Consider the following 19696-nt stretch of genomic DNA (forward strand, 5'->3'; position numbering starts at 1 on the left):
GAACCCGTTCAAGTGGGCCAACCCCCACCGCGGGGCAGAACGCCTAAGAGCCCGACGCGTCCGACCGCCCCGCTCCCGACACCAACCGCCAAGAGCCGTTCCGGCCGTGCCATCAAGCCACCACGCCGGTTCGTACACTCCCTACTAGCAGATTCTGGGGGGAGCTGTGTGGCGTACTGATCACAGAATGGACACAATCCGCTTTTCGGTCCGTAGACTATAAATCAGGCGTCATGCCTTTAAGAAGGATCACACCTTTAAGAAACTCGATCTGCAACATAGTTAAACCCAGAGCGGGGGAGGAGGAGTCGAAGTTGTGCACTGATGAAAAGCAGTCAGACTTGGTGTAGGCTCTGACGCCATTTTGTGTTCAACATGCAGTCTCAAGAATTAAACCTTTTCTGTTGAACCTCTCCGAGTTCAGAATTTTTTGCTAGGAGTACGTAGACTCCTACACTAGCAAAATACTGCGGATGCTGGAAATCTGAAATAACAACAGAAAACGCTGGAAAAACTCAGCAGGCCAGGGAGCATCCGTGGAGAGAGAAATAGAGTTAACGTTTCAGGTCGAAGACCCTTCGTCAGAACTGGAAAAAAGCAGGAACAGGGATAGATTTTAAAGCAAGTTAGGGGCTGGGAAAAGGGGGAGGGGATGAAAGAACAAAAGGGAAGGTCAGTGATAGGATAGAAAGCAGGAGAGATTAAGAGACATTAAGAGATATGAAGAGATATTCAAGGCAAGAGGAGGTGGTAATGGGACAGATTAAGGAACAAAGGATGGCTCTAGTTGGAGTGTGAATTGCGCTGGCAGAATGAAGGACAGCTGCCATGTGGGAGGGAAAAAAATATATATATATATAATAGGGGCCGAGGTTATGATCTGAAATTGTTGAACTCTATGTTGAGTCCAGAAGGCTGTAAAGTGCCTAATCGAAAGATGAGGTGCTGTTCCTCGAGTTTATGCTGAGTTTCCATGGAACAATGCAAGAGGCCGAGGACGGTGAGGTCTGAGTGGGAGTGGAGCGGAGAATTAAAGTTCCAGGCCACCGGGAGCTCGGGGTCCCCCTTACGGACTGAACGGAGGTGTTCCGCAAAGCGGTCACCCAATCTGCGTTTGGTCTCCCCAATGTAGAGGAGCTCAGATCGTGAGCAGCGACTACAGTATGCTAAATTGCAGGAAGTACAAGTAAATCGCTGTTTCACCTGGAAGGGGTGTTTGGGGCCCTGGACAGTGGGAAGTGGGGAGGTATAAGGGCATGTGTTGCATCTCCTGCGCTTGCACGGGAAGGTGCCGGGCAAAGGGGAAGGGGTGCTGGGGGTGATAGAGGAGTGGATTAGGGTGTCGCGGAGGGAGCGGTCCCTACGGAATGCTGAAAGGGGAGGTAAGGGGAAGATGCGTTTGGTGGTGGGATCACGCTGGAGGTGGCGGAAATGGCGAAGGATGATCCGTTGAATGTGGAGGCTGGTGGGGTGAAAGGTGAGGACAAGGGGAACCCTATCGTGGTTCCGGGAGGGAGGGGCAGGGGTGAGGGCAGAAGTGCGGGAGATAGAACGGACACGGTCGAGGGCCGTGTCATAGAAACATAGAAGATAGGAGCAGGAGTAGGCCATTCGGCCCCTCGAGCCCGCTCCGCCATTCAATGCGATCATGGCTGATCAAAAAAAAAAAAAAAAAACGACAGCACCTCCGACAGTGCAGCACTGCACTGGAGTGTCAGCCTAGCTTTATGTGCTCAAGTCTTTGGAGTGGGACTTGAACCCACAACCTTCTGACTCAGTGGCGAGTGTGCTACCAACTGAGCCACAGCTGACAGCTGTCAAGCACGGTAGAGGGGAATCGTCGGTTGAGGAAAAAGGAAGACATGTCGGAAGCACTGGTATGGAAGGTGGCATCGTCAGAGCAGATGCGGCGGAGACGGAGAAACTGGGAGAATGAAATAGAGTCCTTACAGGAGGCTGGGTGGGAGGAAGTGTAGTCCAGGTATCTGTGGGAGTCAGTGGGCTTGTAGTGAATGTTTGTCAATAACCTATCCCCAGAGATGGAGACGGAGAAGTCGAGGAAGGGAAGGGAAGAGTCAGAGATGGACCATGTGAAGGTGAGGGAAGGGTGGAAATTGGAAGCAAATGTGAATGAAATTTTCTAGTTCAGGGCGAGAGCAGGAGACGGCACCGATACAGTCATAAATTAATATTCAGTGAATCATAGGATGGAGGTGCTGCATTTCCTGATATGCATTCCTAATCTGTGCCAGCAGCGGTGAGATGGAAAATCCCAGCCAAAATATCTAACCACATATGAGGAGAACATCCACTTGGGTGTAATAGTAGAAGAACTGTATGCCAGTACGAATCAGAGTGTTCAGGACAGGAAGGGAGAAATGTTGAAAGGAAGAAAATAATTGATTTTGTACAAACCTATTGCAAGCATGGTTTCATAGTTCTGCTGCACGTTCTTATAACGGATGTCTACCCATTCACTTAGCTCTGCCCAATCATCTTTGGAAAGATACACGGCAATGTCTTTAAGCTTCTCGAGAATCTGGAGAAATAAAATGAATGTAATTTCTGATACATCTAGGCATTAAATCTGTAATCTTCACAAACTAGAGCTCTACAAATGTAAGATTAGCTACCCTGTCAGATCTGCCAATCTTTGAAAGAATATCCTCCACACCACTTGAAGGGGCCGGCACAGCCAGCCATTATTGGGAGCCATCAATATCGTGGCAGCATGATGTTGAAATGTCTTGACGGAAAGTTGTCTCAAGACCTTCTACAATCAGTGTTGGTGCTATCTTGCTCCAGAGGATGTCTCGAAAAGCAAAACAAAATGGCTAAAAATGATACCACACACCATCCCCTTTTCTAAATTATTCTTCCTCACCTTTATGCTCATATGCAACATTCCATAGAAAACTGCAGTCAAACAACTTACAGCAGGTTTTTTGGTACTGCTGTTTTTGAGCCAGTTGTTCAAGGACATCCATAGTGAATGCCTCCAATTCCTCCCCTTCAGTGTGAAATTATTCACACTCACCCGAACGTCATAGTCGAGATCAATCTAGTAACTTCAAGGAACACAGCAAAACACCATTTAGCAAGCTTCGCCATGTTATTTACAATGGTAGATCTACCTTTTCAACCTCATTTTTCCCCACTTTAAGGGGTCGATTTTAACTCAGGTGCGGGGAATTGGCAGGTTCCCCGAATTTAGTGATTCCCACACGATTCTAAATGGGTCTGTGAGCCTGATGCAATTTTAATTCAATTGGCCAATTGATTTCCAGCGTGTGTGAAGCCTTGGCAATTGAGTATTTCCAGTCAGAAAGTCGCAGAATATGACGTCATCATTGCTGCTGCTTTTAAGGTCCACAGCAAGCCTTGCTTCCTCTGCAGGCTCCCAAACTTCACCATTAAGATGGCACAGGAGCCTGCAGGAGCAACGGCCAGCGGGAGGGCCAGATCTGCCTCCAAATTTGATGAGGCTTCACTCCAGGCATTACTGGATGGTGCTAGGGCCCACAGGGAGGTCCTGTTCCCTTCTTCAGGGAGGAAGAGGCCTCCCAGCCAGACCAAGGCTGTGTGGCTACAGGTGGCAGGTCAAGTCAACTCCTTGGGACTCACACGAAGAACGTGGTTGCAGTGCAGGCAAAGATTCCATGACCTTCTTCACACTGGAAAAGTAAGTACTGTATGAAGTTTCCATCACCCTCAATCTGATCCCCATTGCCTTTTCTCACCAGCACTCAGCTTTACCAATCTCTTCCTGCACATCCCACTAGACACTCACATCCACGCACCCTTACCCATTCCCTCTCTCTCTATGCTCGCATTCACAGAACTATTCCACCATGCAGCCCTCACACTCCCTCTCACTCTGATGCTTTGAACACAACTGACTACACACAGGGAGGGCCCTTGGTCTTGCAACCTCACTCCATCTTTATCTCCTTCTAAATATCTATGTTGTGCAATCTCTGCACTCACTCCTTCATTCTCACTCAACCTCCACTTGTCTCCCTCATTGCAGGAAAAGAGAGCTCACAACAGGAGAGAGCGAGCCAGGACAGGAGGAGGGCCGCCCTCAGTAGCCCAGCTCACCCCCTGGGAGGAAGGCGTCCTGGAGGTTGCCGGGGCTGACCGAGATGTGGAAGTTGGGGAAGGACAGACAGGAGCATCCCCGCAAGCTGGTGACAGAATAGTTTTCCATCTCTCTCATTGGCGTTGCATGAGTCGCTGATAATGATTCTGAAGCTACATCATATGGACTTTTGATCATCTGCTATTTGCAATGTGCATGTAACCTTGGCATCACATCTCTAACTTTTTCCTTGACTCCCCCACAGGACCATCGAGAGCCCCCGTCCCCAGTGTGCAGGAGGAAGAGCCCGAGATGCCAGACTCCTCAGAGGAATCTGCAACCTCTGAGGGCGCAGCGTCAGCAGAAAAAAGCGCACCCAGCACCAGCGCAGACACTCGCACCTCGGTGGGACCTTTGGGACATAGAATAGAGTTGTCACCTGGTGTATCACAGCTCACAAGTGAGCATCAGCAGATTGTGGAGACAGGGACAGCAGTGGAGCGTCCTCGTCGGAGGGCGCAGGACTCTGCCAGCTCGGCTCAGCTGCATGTCGACCCTCTGCCTCTGGGTCCATCTGTAAGATCAGAGGTGATGGAACTCCATGCACAGATGCAGGCGTCTCTGGCAGGTTTTGTCTCCAGGGTCGCTGCAAGTGTGGAGCGAATGGAGGAGTCCATAGCGAACATGAGCAGAGCCTTTGTGGAGTCAGTGGCGCATGAACGCATCAACACGGAAAGGATGGCTACCTACGTGGAAATGATTGCTGCCTCCGTGGTAAGGCTGGCTACGGTAGAGGAGAGGAGGGCTACGGCCATGGAGGAGGTTAGTCGCCAGGGTATGGAAAACATGGTGAGTGTTCAGAATAGAATGACATCTCTTGAGGAGCGATGGGCATCTATTGAACAGAGAAACCAGACCTTCATGGAAGTCCTTCTGAGTAGGACTGCGATTGTAGATACAGGTCCCCATGGCCCCCCTGATGAGCAGCAAGCTGCTCTCAAGCCACTTGCAGGCACTGAGGGGGACCTGACTCATGAGAGGGAGATTGGTGGCAGACCTCAAGGAAGTGGGGGCTCCTCTCCAAGCGCTCACATTTCCATGCCACTGCAGAGCCCTCCGTCAGAGCCCCGCCGGAGTCCGCACCCAACGGAGATAGAGGTCTCAACCCCTGCACAGCCGCAGGAGCAGCAGACTGCTGGTGAGCCCTCACAGGCTCACCACCCCAGAGGACGCCCGCCAAAGGTGTCGAGACAGGAGCAGCAGGAAAGTGAGCAAGGGGCCTCCACATCTGCTGAAGCCACAGGGGAACCACTACGTAGGAGCACGCGTAAGAGGAAAATAAAGCACAAATAGTCACAAGGGTAGTCACTTGGGTGAAATGCTGTGTATTTTGTAAAAATGCCATCAGTTGTTTGTTTTTCATAAAAATTCTGATGGCAACTTCTGCAGTTGTGGCGTGTGTCATTTCGCGAATGGGGCTGGAGGTCCTCTAATGCCAAGAGGGGAAGGAAAAAAAGGCCTCCCATGCTTCTGGTAGATGCCTCAGTTGAGGAAGCGCTGAGTGAGGGTGGCGAGAGGGGTCTCGCAGGAGGTCACACTGGAGAAGTGTGTGAGGCTCCAACCTTCCACAGGTGTGGTTAGGCCTGGTAAATGTTGCCCCAGACCTGAGACAACAAAGTCCTGCCACCTGCAAATGATGGCTGATCAAATATCCTCTTTAATGTTTGGCCTGCAGCTGATAGCCAGCAAGCCAATAGTGTTCACGCCAGGTTTCACGGGCGTGATCCCCACCAAGCGTGTTTTACGTGGGAAAAGGGTTAAACAGGCAAGGGCCTGTTAAAATGGGATTATGAAGGCCAATTAGTGCTGTTTAAGGGCCCTAAAGACTAGTCCCGCCTGTTGCAGGTGGGACTGATTCGGGTCCATCAGACACACCTAGGTTAAAATGGCATGGAGGAGGGAACCAGGCTGGGGGGGTCCTGACCCCCAGGTTTTGTGATTTTAACCCCCCACACGCCTAAAAGCCCGCCTGTCGGCTGCGTTAAAATCGAGCCCTAATTATCTATCCCCTTTTAAATACCTGAATTAAATCTGCATCAATGGCCTCCTGAGGTCGTGCTTTTTTCAATCCAACAACATTTTACGTTAAGAATTTTCTCCTGGATTAAATTTTCAACAGCTGAGTTCTAATTTTAAATAGATGTCCCTTTATTACAGATCCCCCTATTAGCAAAATCAGTATTGGAACTCATCTATCTTGTCAATTCCCTTTTAAATTTTTACTCAGGATGTGGTCAATGCTAACAAGACCATCTTTAATGCCCATCCCTAGTTGCCTTGAGAAGATGGTGGTGGACCTTCTATTTAAACACCTCGATCAGATCACTCCTCATGTTTTGGGAGGTTTGCTCAGTCTCTGATCAGACCGAAAGTAATAATTGGAATAGGAAAGGCAAATCCACAGCAGTACTTTCAGTTAAATTGTAACTACAAGACTAGGATAAACCTGGTAAAAGAGAAGTTCAGAACTATGGTCACAGCAGGAATTATCAGTACCTGAAATGGTCACTGGGGAGGGTAGTAGAGGCAAAAAACTAAAAATGAATTAATTTAAGCAGTTAGATATTGTGATAAGGGAATTTTAGGTTTCTACTGGAAGGATAAGTTCGATGGGCCAAATGGTCTCACTGCTCAATATTAATGTTAGTGATCCAATCTAAACACTGGGGAACTCAGCCACTCCCTACTGACAGTATTAATGTGATTGGTATCTTTTGGGGCTGGGCAGCTGAATCTTTCCCATCTCAAGTTGCAAACAATACATTTCTCCAGCATTTTCTTTCTGGTTTCCATTTCAAATCTGCCATCATCTCACCTCCGATTTTCTCTTCTCAGACATGGCCTTGCTCTCTTCAGTATCTTCCCTGTCACTGTGAGTTTTGCCCAAACCTTCCTGAGGTTGGCCACCTTATTTACTCAACTTTTCCCTCCAATTTTTGTGCCCTTCTCGATCCCTCAGTCTTTTCAATGGTTTTGCCCCCGGGTCGATTATTTCTTCCTTTTTTCTGTCACCTCACGGGGCTAAAATGAAGTCCAATCTGAGTGAAAGACTTCCCTGTCAGCAGCAGTGTTTAGTTTATGTGGCACTAATATCTGAAGCAGTCTTTTCTTCTGACTTTCCCTCAGACTAACACGACCTCGGTCTCTTTCTCACTAAAAGTAACCCTGCCAGCTTCTGGTTTTTCCTCAGGATATTTTTGTTCCTTTTCTGGTCAGAAATAATTTGTGACCGGATTTTTATTTTGTTGAGCTGCAATCCGTCAGCATTTGCCATAAAAGTGTGAAATGACTGAGAATGTGCTTTCCCCACCCGCCCTGTGAAAGGCCCGCGCAGCCGCACACCTCCTTCCCCCTCCTGCAGCCTCCTGCTTTCTGCCCATTGCCCGGAGACGCCGCCTCTATTTATAGTGCCCGCCTCCCCCCGGGGCGGGGCCGTTAGAAGGGCAACACGTGAGCAGCGCTATGGCCAATCAGAGTGCTGCAGCTGAGGGTTGAGCAGGGTGCTAGTGCCGGCGTGAGGAGACAGCCCGCCTCACGCGCCCAGGGAGGCCGAGCGCGCGCCCTTTGAAACAAGGCCCAAAGACACACTAGTCCCCCATGGGGAGGGCACCCAGGATAGGAGGCTCAATGGCCAAGGCCAAGACAGGCTGCACCCTGTGCACACACGCTGCTGGCAGGGGGAGGGCAAACAAACAAACCCCTTTTAGGCTCCCTCAGCTTTTATTTCATTAAAAAAAAAATTTGAAAACATTAAAAAAGTTGTACTGTCCTCATTCTTCCTCCAAAAATGTATCATCTCACACCTTTCTGTGTTGAATTACATCTGTCACGTGTCCGCCCATCCCACGTACCTGTCTATTTCCTCTTGAAGTCTATTACTAGCTGCCTCAGTGGTTACTACACTTTCATGTTCGTGTCATCTGCAAACTTTGAAAATGTGCCCTTTACCCCCAGTCCGAGTCATTAATGTTTATCCAAAGCAGCAGTGGTCTTAGTACGGAACCCTGGGGAACTCCATGGTATACCTCCCTCCAGTCCGAAAGACAGCCCCTCACCTCAACTCTCTGTTTTTATATATACAGGTTGACTATCCCTTATCCGAAAACCTTGGGACCAGCTGTGTTTCGGAATTCAGAATTTTTCGGATTTCAGAAGGTATTATATTTATTATGAGACTGGGAAACTCTGAACATTAAATTAATTTGGTAATTAGTATTTGTATTTAATATAAATTTTAAAAGTTCAGGCTACCTCTTGCGACTGTTCCGTGTTTCATTCCCCTTCCTGCTTCTCTGTGCTGCCGCTCACAGTCTGTTTACAGCTCCCCCTGCTCCGTGTCTGAATTCCTTGACTTAGCGGGGGTCTGGGGCTCGACTGCCGTCACCAGTTGTGGGAAAGCCGGATATCGGCTGACTCCTACGCTAAGCTGGCCCGCAAATCAGGTCAGAAAAGAGGCAGCGTGCAGGAATTCTTGTTCTGGGCCCCGGAGGACCACTCCTGCTACTCTAGGGCCCACAAAATAAAAATGTTAAATTTGCTGAGCCAGTTTTTGAACAGCCTCTAGCATGCTCTTTAATGACCGCTGGTTAGACCGCTTAATGTCTGACGCCTCACACCTGCGTGGGTCAAGCGTCGGCCACGTCGGGTCATGTTTGGCGCCACTCGGGTCATGTCGTGCACACGACTTACGCTCCACGAAAAAACTTCATGTCGTGCGCATGACTTACGCTCCACGAAAAAACTTTCGGTTTTCAGTTTTCAGAAGTGCGGATAAAGGATAGTCTACCTGTATAAGCTAATTTTGTATCCATGCTGCTACTGCCCCTGTTATCCCATGGGCTTCAATTTTGCTAACAAGCCTACTATGTGGCACTTTATCAAAAGCCTTTTGAAAGTCCATATACACAACATCAACTGCACTGCCCTCATCCGCCCTCTCTCTTAACTCAACAAAAAACTCAATCACCTTAGGCAAACATGATTTGCCCTGAACAAACCCGCGCTGGTTGTCCTTTATTATTCCAGACTTTTACAAGTGGTTGTTAATTTTCGCTAACTGTTCTGTAATTGCCAGGTTTATCCTTCTACCCTTTTTTGAACAATGGTGCAAAATTTGCTGTCCTGCCGTCCTCAGCACCACCCCTGTATCCAGTGAGGCTTGGAATATTGTGGCCAGAACCTCCGCAATTTCTACCCTTACTTCCCTCAGCATCCTAGATTGCATCCCATCCGGACCGGGTGATGATCCACTTTAATTACCACCAGCCTTTCTAGTACCTCCTTATTATCTATTTTTATCTCATCCAGTATCCCACCATCCTGCTCGTTTACCATAGCTTTGTCAAAGTCCTCTTCCTTGGTAAACACCGACACAAAGTTCTCATTTACTACCTCAGCCATGCCTTCTGTCTCCACAAATAGATCTCCATTTTGGTCCACAATCGGTCTCACTGCTCCTCTGACAACCCTTTTACTGTTAATATGCCTACAGAGGTTTGGATTCCTCTTTATGTTAGCAGCCAATCTATTCTCATACTGTCTCTTTGCCCCTCTTATTTCCTTTTTAAATTCTCCTCTGTACGTTTTATATTCAGCCTGATTCTCCCTTGTATTATCAAGCTGACATCTGTCATACGCCCCCTTTTTTCTGCTTCATGCTACTCTCCAACTCCTTCACCATCCAGGGAGCTCTGGCTTTGGTTGCCCTCCCTTTCCACCGTGTAGGAATGTACCTCGAGTGTACCTGAACCATCTCCTCTTTAAAGGCCGCCCATTGCTCCATTACATTTTGCCTGCTAGTCTTTGACTCCAATTCACCCAGGCCAGATCCCTCATCAATTCGCTGAAATTAGCCCTCTTTCAGTTAAGTATTTTTATTCTAGATTGTTCCATGTCCTTCTCCATAACTAATCTAAACCTATGATCCCTATTCCCGAGATGCACCTCCACTGTGACATTCTCCACTTGATCCACTTCATTCCCCTGGACTAGATCCAGCAATGCCTCCTCCCTCATTGTGCAGGAAACATACTGATCAAGAAAATTCTCCTGAACTCTCTTCAAAAATTCCTCCCCCCCCACCGCCCTTAACACAATTACTATCCCAGTCTCTATTGAGGTAGCTAAAGTCTCGCATTATCACTACTCTATTGTTGTTGCACCTCTCAGTCATGTCTTTCCAATTCTGCTCCTCTATCCCCAACCCACAGGTTGGCCCATAAATACACCAGGCAGTGTAATAGCTCCTCTATTGTTTCTCAACTCCAACCAAATAGATTCTGCCTTTGACAACTCAAGGACATTCTCACTTTCTAGCACTGGAATATTTCCCTTAATCTAAACTGCTACCCTTCCTCCCTTTTTCCCTTCCCTCTCTTTCCTGAATACCTTGTACCCAGTAATATTAATCATCCAATCCTCCCCTTTTTGAGCCAGGTCTCCGTTATCACCACTACATCATATTCCCACGCGACTATTTGCGCCTGCAGCTCACCAACCTTATGAACCACACTTTGTACATTTACACACTTAGAACTCTTCTAACTAGAACCGTCTCTCCCAGTCCTCTGTGCACCTTGTTTCTACTTTTTAATACTACATCCTGGTGCCCAACCCCCTGGTGAATTAGTTTAAACCCACCCCAACAGCACTCGTTAATGTGCCCGCAAGGATATTGGACCCAGCTCAGTTCAGGTGCAACCCGTCCGTGTTGAACAGCTCGCTCCTGCCACAGAACTGGTCCCAATGTCACAGGAATCTGAAGCCCTCTCTCCTGCACCATGTCTCTAGCCACGCATTAACCTTCCATATCTTCCCATTTCTACTCTCACGAGCGCATCCTGACACTGGGAGTAATCCAGAGATTACCATCTTTGAAGTCCTGCTTTTTAACTTCCTCCCTGGCTCCTTAAATTCTGACTACGGGACCTCAGCCCTCTTTCTCCCTATGTCGTTGGTTCTGACATGGACCTCGACTTCTGGCTCTTGCCCTTCCCCAGGAGAATGTTCTGCACCCTCTCCATGATGTCCCTTACCCTAGCAGCAGGCAGGCAACATACCATACGGGTCTCACATCGACGGTAGCAGAACTGCCTGTCCGTCCCCCTGACTGTCGAATCCCCAATTACTACTGCATTCCTGCACTTTCCAGTAGCCCTTGTGCAGTCCTTTGGCTCACAGTGCCAGGCTCGGCATTGCACTTCTTTGAGCTGTCGTCACCCTCACCAGTAACCAATGGTGAATATCGGTTTGAGAGCGCCACACTCCCGGAGGATACCTGCACTGCCTGCCCCGTCCCACCCTTGTGAGTGGCCACCCACTTGCCATTCTGAATTCCATCTGGCTGAGCAGTATCCACATCCTGGAACCTGCAATCCAGGACACACTCAGCCACCCGTATGTCCTGCAGCGAATCCAGCTGCCCCTCAAGCTCAGAAACCCTCAGCGTGAGTTCGAGCAGCTGGAGGCACTTCCTGCAAACATGGGCCTCCGGGACTCATGCAGAGTCCTGAAGTTCCCACATGGCACAGGAATTGCAGGCTACGGGTCATAGCTGTCCCTCCATTCTAATTAGAATCTTAAAATAATCTACTTAGAAACAAGGTGATTTATAGAAGTGCTGTTAACTATGTCTAAACTACACTGCAATTTTTATATTCGCTCCTCATACCAAACTAGCCAAAGACTAAATTATTTACCCAAGCTTAACAGGAACCACCGAGTTACAAAATACAAAGGCCTAGAAATTGGGTTGGTAGTGCCGGCGCTGAGCGCCTAAAGAGACCTAGAATTGGGGCGATGCCCTATGTTGGGGCGGACGCTATGAAGATAGCGACAACTCAGATATTGACTATACATTTAGCGCCTGCGCTAAGTGTTTGCGCGTGCCCGCGAGCGCAAGCAGTTCATAACGTCATTTCAGTGTGCAATGCCTTTTAGGAGCGCCTGAGCGCATATTGGGTGGCGCCCGGAACCTTAGCGCCCAGCGCTATTAGTGACAGTTCGAGGGAGGGCTAACAGGCCCTTCTCGGAGTAGGGGGGCGCTATTTAAAGGGGACAGCTCTAGTGCAGAATCTTCTGCCACTTGGCCTGCTCATTGCGATTGTTGCTAGAGAGAGTTGGCGAGCTAATGTGGAGCGGAGTTCTGGGAATTTAGCTTTACAGTACTTGGGACCTTCAAACCTGTCCGAAGCACTTGCAGCACTACACCTAAAAGCCTTTTGACCAACTGGCATCGGAATGAGAGCTTGTTTGGAGGGCGACGGCCTCATCGCCCAACACTGTGAAGGGGCAGAGAGACGGCGGGAGGGCCGGGATTGGCCACAAGGAGGAGGGGCAATGGAGGTCGGCCAATCCGACGGGATGCTGCGAGGGTCTTTAGGCAGCAGGTGACAAGCCTTGACATGTCGGAGGAGCAGTGTTTGGGAAGGCTCTGATTCTGGAGGGACATTGTTACTGATCTGTGCCACCTGCTTGGTCAGGATCTGCAGCCGCGTGAACACTGCAGAACCTCTCTGTCCGTGATGGCTAAACTGACTGATGGCCTCCATTTTTATGCCAACGGATCCTTTCAGTCAGCCATTGGGGACAATGCGACTGTCGCTCAGGCTGCAGTCCACTGTTGTATCCGGCAAGTTACAGATGCCCTTTATAGGCGAAGGCGTCAATTCATTACCTTCCCTCGGACCCTGCACAAGCAGGCAGAGGGCGCGCAGGGTGTCGGTTCTATTGCGGACTTCCCCATGGTGCAGGGGGCGAGTGACAGCACACACATGGCTTTGAGGGCGCCATGCCATCATCCTTAGGACTTCCGCAACCGCAAGGGGTTCCACTCCCTCAACATGCAGCTGGTTTGTGACCACCGCCAAATCACCATGGCAGTCACCGCGCATTTCCCAGGGTGCAGCCACGATGCCTTTATCCTGCGGCTGACCTCAGTTTGTTACCTTTTTGAGGGGCTGCCTCGAAGACGAGGCTGGCTTACTGGGGACAAGGGCTATCCTCTCTGGCCATGGCTGATGACAACACTCCGTGTGGCCGACACCCCAGCAGAAGAGCTGATCAGCAGCGGCCATCAGGCGACCAGGCACAGTAAACAGCACACTATTGGTGTTGTCAAAAAGCGTTTCCAATGTCTGGAACATTCGGGGGGATCCCTGCAGTACTCGCCGCAGCAAGTGGGACACATCGTCGTCGTCTGCTGCATGCTCCACAACTTGGCCATTCGACGCACCCAGCCAATTCCAGCTGTCCCTCAACGACCAGCAGAGCAGGCGGAGGAGGAGGAGGAAGATGGAAGGGCTGCTGAAAGTGGAAGGGCCATACGTCAGAGGCTCATCTGGACTCGTGTCGACACCCCTGTGACGGAATGATGAGAGTCTTAACTCATGCGCACTTTGGATGTTTGAGGGCCTCTGAATGCCAGCATCACTGAAAGTAGTCACATGTACCATGCCACATTGAAACTTCTGTTTATTGGCACAAAAGTCTTTCATTATGTTAAGTATGTGTATTGTATTGAACAATTAACACAAAGACTTAAACGTATAACTCAAACAGGCCTTTACTGGTTGGAGGTAGGGACTGCACATAGGTCTTTACTTCATGCCCACAGGCGGGAACTGAGGGGAATCAGTACCCACAGTACTATTTATACCCCTATGGCCAGGAGTGGTACTGCGTATCACTACGCCCAACAAGTAGTGCAGTCCTGTCCATAGGTTCAAAGTAGCACACATATTACATACACAACATTCCTCCCTTCCTAGCTTTACAGTCATCTCCCCATTTAACATAACGTAATAACATATATACATATATAACTTCAGGTTTACATAACAGAATAACATAGATACATAGATAACTTCATGTCAAAACAGATCACAGATTCAGTCTCTGCGGAAAACAGTTCACAGATTCAATCTCTGTGGTGTAGTCGGTTCACGTTGCTGGAGTGACTCATTCAATAGTCCTTCCATGGATTTAACAGTTTGAACTTCCGAACTGAATTGGCTCCGTTCGGAGGGACCACGTGTGTGATCTGGTAGAGGTGATAATGGTTCAGATGGGTCATCTTCTGTTTTTACTTTTCCTTTTCTGCTTCTTGGAGACTCTCTGGGCTCCATTGTCAGCTGCCACAGCTGCCAGCTGCATGCGCAGTTCCTCCTTCTCTTCCTCCTGTTTCCGTCGTAGAGCCAGCTTCTCCCGATGTTCCGTAGACTTTTGGTGCTCCTCCATGATTTCTGCACTTTGGGAGTCGAAGTTACAAGCTGGGCAGGACAGGACATCGTAATATTCGGTGTCGTCCTGAGCTAGACCAGTGAGAGGGTCGTCTATTTCCTCCATACCCAGCTGGACGTTAGCCAGCTCTTGTTCCAAATCCAGACATCTTTCCTGAAGAGACTTCTTCATGTGTACCTCTGCATCCAGCTTTTTCTGGGCTTTCAGCAAGTCGTTTACTAGTGACCTCATTTGTGATTTTAATACTTCAACTTCCTTTGGAGATTGATTGATCGGACTATGCAATCCCTCTACTGGAGCAGCTGTTTCAGCGGTCTGTTGTTCTACGTTGACGTGAGTCAGCGTACTTTTGGCATCCAAGGGCTGCTCTGTTGCAGTCATCTCAGTCTGTGTTGCCACCTCAGCTCTTCCAATAACCTTTGAGAGCTCCGAACCCCTTTCGTTTGAATATTGAAGTTCATGTTCAAGTTTTTCCCATTTCAGAGTCCTGTCCTTCAGCATATGCAGGAGTTGGCTGACCGTTAACTCCTCTGACATCAGACGTTTTGTGTGCTCCTGCTCCATTTTCTCCATCAGCTGCTTCTGTTGTCTTTCCAGATTCTCCAACTCTATATCAAAGAACTCTTTCGTTGCATTCAACTCTTGCTCAAAACGGCGAAGCATTTGTTCTAATTGCTGTTGTAGTTTGAAATGGAGTTGAGTTCGAGCCCGGTGTCCCTCAGAAATGGGCACATCAGTAGACTTGCCAGACTCAGAATCCACAGTTAAACTATGTTGTTGTTGCTCAGTGGAATTCTGTGCTGAAACTTTGTCTTTTGCACCTGAGTTGGGCTTACCATCATCCGTTCCAGAGTCTGGGCCGACTATCTTCACCGAGTTCTCACTCGTTATTGTTTGTAGGAAATGCCAGTCCATATTCATTTTCCTAATCCACTCCCGTCCTAGTAGTGGAGGACCTCCTTCAGATATCACATATAAGTCCATTATTTGACTGTCTTCGCCCTTGTGGGCCACTGCAACCTCTATTTTCCCGATGGGGTACACTCTTTGCCCCGTGTATGTTTTCAATATAATCCCCGTATCCTGTAGGGGAATATGTTGGAATAACTTTCCGTAATCTTTCTTATTTATGACCGTCAATGCCGATCCAGTGTCCAATTCCAGTTTTACTTGGACTCCTTCTATCTGAAGAGTGACCCAAATTGTCTGGAGGTCTGCACCCTTACCAGCGTTGAGTACTCTTAAGCTAGCCAGTTCATTACAGCTTAAGCTAGCCAGTTCATTACTGCTAGCGTCTGAATCGGACTCCTGTTCGGTCACCTTGTGTACCTTTGCGTATTTTCCTTGCGGTGACTTCTTGTTGCTGGTCTTCTTCCCTGACCTGCATACTCTAGCTATATGTCCAAGCCTACCACAAGTTCTACATTCTTGGTTTTTAAACCAACACTGGTTCTGATCATGCGTTGTCTTTCCACAACGATAACATTTGCCAGAACTCACACCCAATTTGTGTGCACTGAGCTCCGGTGACCGTAGCTGCATTACTGCCGTGCCTCTCGCTGCGGCTTCGTGTGCTGCTGCCATAGTGACCGCCTTCTCAAGCGTCAGCTCATTCTCCTCGAGCAGTCGCTTTTGTGTATCCTATTTAAATAAACCACACACAAATTTGTCTCGTAGTGCATCTGTCAATCCCGTTCCAAACTGGCAATATTTCGCTAATTTACGCAATTCCAGCAAATATTCAGCATTGCTTTCATGCTGTAGCTGCCTTCTGTCGTAAAATTTAAATCGTTCCGCTAGCATCAGCGGCGTGGGGTTTAGATGATCTTTCAGGACAGTAACAATCTCATCGAACGTCTTATCCGCCGGTTCATCTGGTGATAACAGGTGTTTCAATTGCCCGTACGTCTTCGCACCCATTAAATTTAATAATGTTAGAGCTTTATCTTGGTCACGAATTTTATTGGCCTTACAATAATTTTTTACTCTTTCAACATATATGGCCCAATCTTCGAGGTCACTATCAAAGGTGCTAATATTCCCGTGTTTAGGCATTGTAGATTTGCAATTTCTCAGATTTTATTTTCTTTACTTGTTATCAAAGATGGCGGCTTCCCGCTCTTGCCGTCGTCCTCCGCCCACAAAATGGCGGTTTTCCCGCGCTTGGCGGTCTTCACCCGTCCCCCGACGCCGTCTCCCTTCAGCCCTCGAGTGCGGCCCTTATCTTCGCCGCGATCGATAGCCCGCGCTGTGCACCGCGACTCTCGCACCTTGAGCTTCTGCAGCCGCCGCGCCTTTCAGTCCGAGTGCGGCTCTTATCTTTGGTCCCGATCGCTGGCCCGGCTGCGCCCCTCACTTCAAAGCGGCCCGGCCCTTATCTGCCGATCGCTATCGCCCTACCTCTCTCTCTTCCCCAGTCCTGTCTTTACTCCGGTTCACAAGCTGATGGAGGCTTCAGGGTCCTAATGCCTGTCTCTTCCAGTCGCTGGAAGCTGTCAGGATTTCTGCTGCCCTTCAGTTTTGAGTGGGGTGTTGAGGATTGAAACCTCTCTTCAACGTCCTGTCTTTGGACGAAGCCGCCTGGAATAACTGCCGCAGGGTAAGAGCCTGACTCGTCGCCAGTGTTAAGTATGTGTATTGTATTGAACAATTAACACAAAGACTTAAACGTATAACTCAAACAGGCCTTTACTGGTTGGAGGTAGGGACTGCACATAGGTCTTTACTTCATGCCCACAGGCGGGAACTGAGGGGAATCAGTACCCACAGTACTATTTATACCCCTATGGCCAGGAGTGGTACTGCGTATCACTACGCCCAACAAGTAGTGCAGTCCTGTCCATAGGTTCAAAGTAGCACACATATTACATACACAACACATTACAGCTAAACAACGTAATGTCAACAGAAACCATAACTTTCAAAATAACTGTGAACTGTTCGGCAAAGCCGCAAAACTCAACAAACCTTCTGCAAATATAACAACAGGTGAGGGTGTCCTTGAATTTGGACAAACAAACATCTCAGCACCTCCCTCTACAACTGGCCCCTTGAGGGAGAATGACTTCTCTTTCGCGCCCGGCCCCTTCCCTCCCTGTTGCTCCTACGTAATTGGACCCCAGTGGCGGCCTGAAGGCTGGGGGACGCCTGCTGACTGTCTGGAAGTGCAGAAGCCCCTGAGGGACGGCCTGGCCGGCCTCTGGGCTTGGAGGGTGCGGACGCAGGATGCTTGATGTGACCATGGCTGGAAGCAGTGTGGCCTGCAGGTGGTGGCAGCTGCAATGCAGGCATCCCAACGCTGGCATGTGCAATGGTCTCCTGCCGAGAGAGGACACCTGCACCATGGTCGGACGACACACTGGCTATCTGAGGGGAGCGGCTCGGCTCATCCGCCACAATCGCATGCTCCACTGATTCCTGGTCTTGTATGGGACTGGAAGGGCCCGGGGTGATCCTAACTGATGCAGAGAGGGTGGCTACAGTGAGAGATCGCGTTGCGTCAATCTGGCTGTGGAGGAGCCCAGCAAGTGACTGCGTGGCAACAGTGAGGACCTGTGTGCCAGGTGCCAGTGCTTCGGAGAAGGCCTGGACAGTTCTTCCCATTGCTTCGGACAAGGCACGTGCCGACCGCTCCACTGCCTTGGACAAGCCCTGCACAGACCTTTCCAGGGATTGTCCGAAGCCCTGAACAGTCCTTTCCATAGCCAACTCAAAGCCGTGGACAGTCCTCTCCATTGTTGGGCCGAAGCCCTGGATAGTCCTGTCCATTGTTGCCCCGAAGCCCTGGATAGACCTGTCCATTGTTTCCCCGAACACCTGGAGAGTCCTGTCCATTGTTGCCCCAAAGCCCTGGAGAGTCCTCTCCATTGTTGCCCCGAAGTCCAACATACTCTTAGCCAATGAATCTATTGACTCAGGCATCTTCTCGACTGCAGCCATCAGCTCCGTGTGTCTGACCCGGGCCTGTTTGCTCATCTCAGCCAGGCGACGGACCTCATCTGCACTCTGTGCAGCAGTCATCACGACCTGCCTTGCCCTCCGGGGAGACGGTGGCCGAACTTGCCTATCCCCCGTGCGTTGCTGCATGCCGCTTGGTCCGGCAACTGGTTCATCCTCAGAGCACCCCCCCTCCCCTCCAGGGGACTACTATCCCCAGTCTGTAGATGTGTCAGCTCCCCGGATTCTGCAACGGCTGGTCCGGATTCCTCCTGGTCCTCGCTTCCGGTGGCACTGGCACTGGCAGCTTCAGCGCGTTGAGCCCGAGTTGGTGCTGCTTCATCTGAAACTGGGAGGTGGAGGAGTGGCTTTAGCAAAAGGACAGCTTTGCTGAAAGGCATGCCAGATTGTGGCAAGGCTCAGACATGGCTGCACACTGAGGATGCATGCTGGCGGGGGGACCAAGTGGAAGGCAACAGGTGAAAAAGGTGAGAGTCTTACCCTCGCTGTCGGTAATGGGGTCGGCAGATGCAGTGGTCACAGGACCAGACAGACGTCCTCCAAGTATCTGGTGCACTCTCTCCTCCAGATCCGTGAGAGTGACCACTTGTGGAGATCCGCCACCGGTTCGACGCTGCTCCTTTCGAATCATCGCCAGCTTGGACTGCAGGGGAAAGAAGGGGAAGTTCTGTAACATGAAGCCTTGAGACCTCATCGCATGCCCCCCATGGTGCAAGAGCCCTTACATGAGGCCTTGAGACCTCATCGCATGCCCCCCATGGTGCAAGAGCCCTTACATGAGGCCTTGAGACATCATCGCATGCCCCCCATGGTGCAAGAGCCCTTACATGAGGCCTTGAGACCTCATTGCATGCCCCCCATGGTGCAAGAGCCCTTACATGAGGCCTTGAGACATCATCGCATGCCCCCCATGGTGCAAGAGCCCTTACATGAGGCCTTGAGACATCTGTCCATGTGTGTGCCCAGAAAGGGCCATGGGTGCATGCTGACAGATGGCTATTGGGGCATCATTGCAGCAGGGTGCCCGAAGTCAGCTGCAGATGGAGGGAAGCACAAGTTTGGTAAACCATCACTCACCCTAACGATCCGTGTGAGATCGTTGAATTTCTTCCTGCACTGAACAGGGGTCCTGGTCGCCATGCTGCTGGAGTTGACCCTCACAGCAACCTCCCTCCAAGATCGTCGGTAAGCCTTCTGATTCGGCCTCTTGCCATTATCCGGATACAGGACCTCTCGACGGCGTTCAACTGCAGCCACCAAGTGGTCCAGAGCCTCAGTGCTGAAGCGCTCTGCTCTCTGTCTAACCTTCTCCATGCTGAACAAGTTTGTAACGCCAGACAAGGGCGAGCGCCGATTCTG

This window comes from Somniosus microcephalus, chromosome 3, assembly GCF_052327205.1.
Source record: "Somniosus microcephalus isolate GS21.2 chromosome 3, FLI_Smic_1.0, whole genome shotgun sequence".
NCBI lineage: Eukaryota > Metazoa > Chordata > Chondrichthyes > Squaliformes > Somniosidae > Somniosus > Somniosus microcephalus.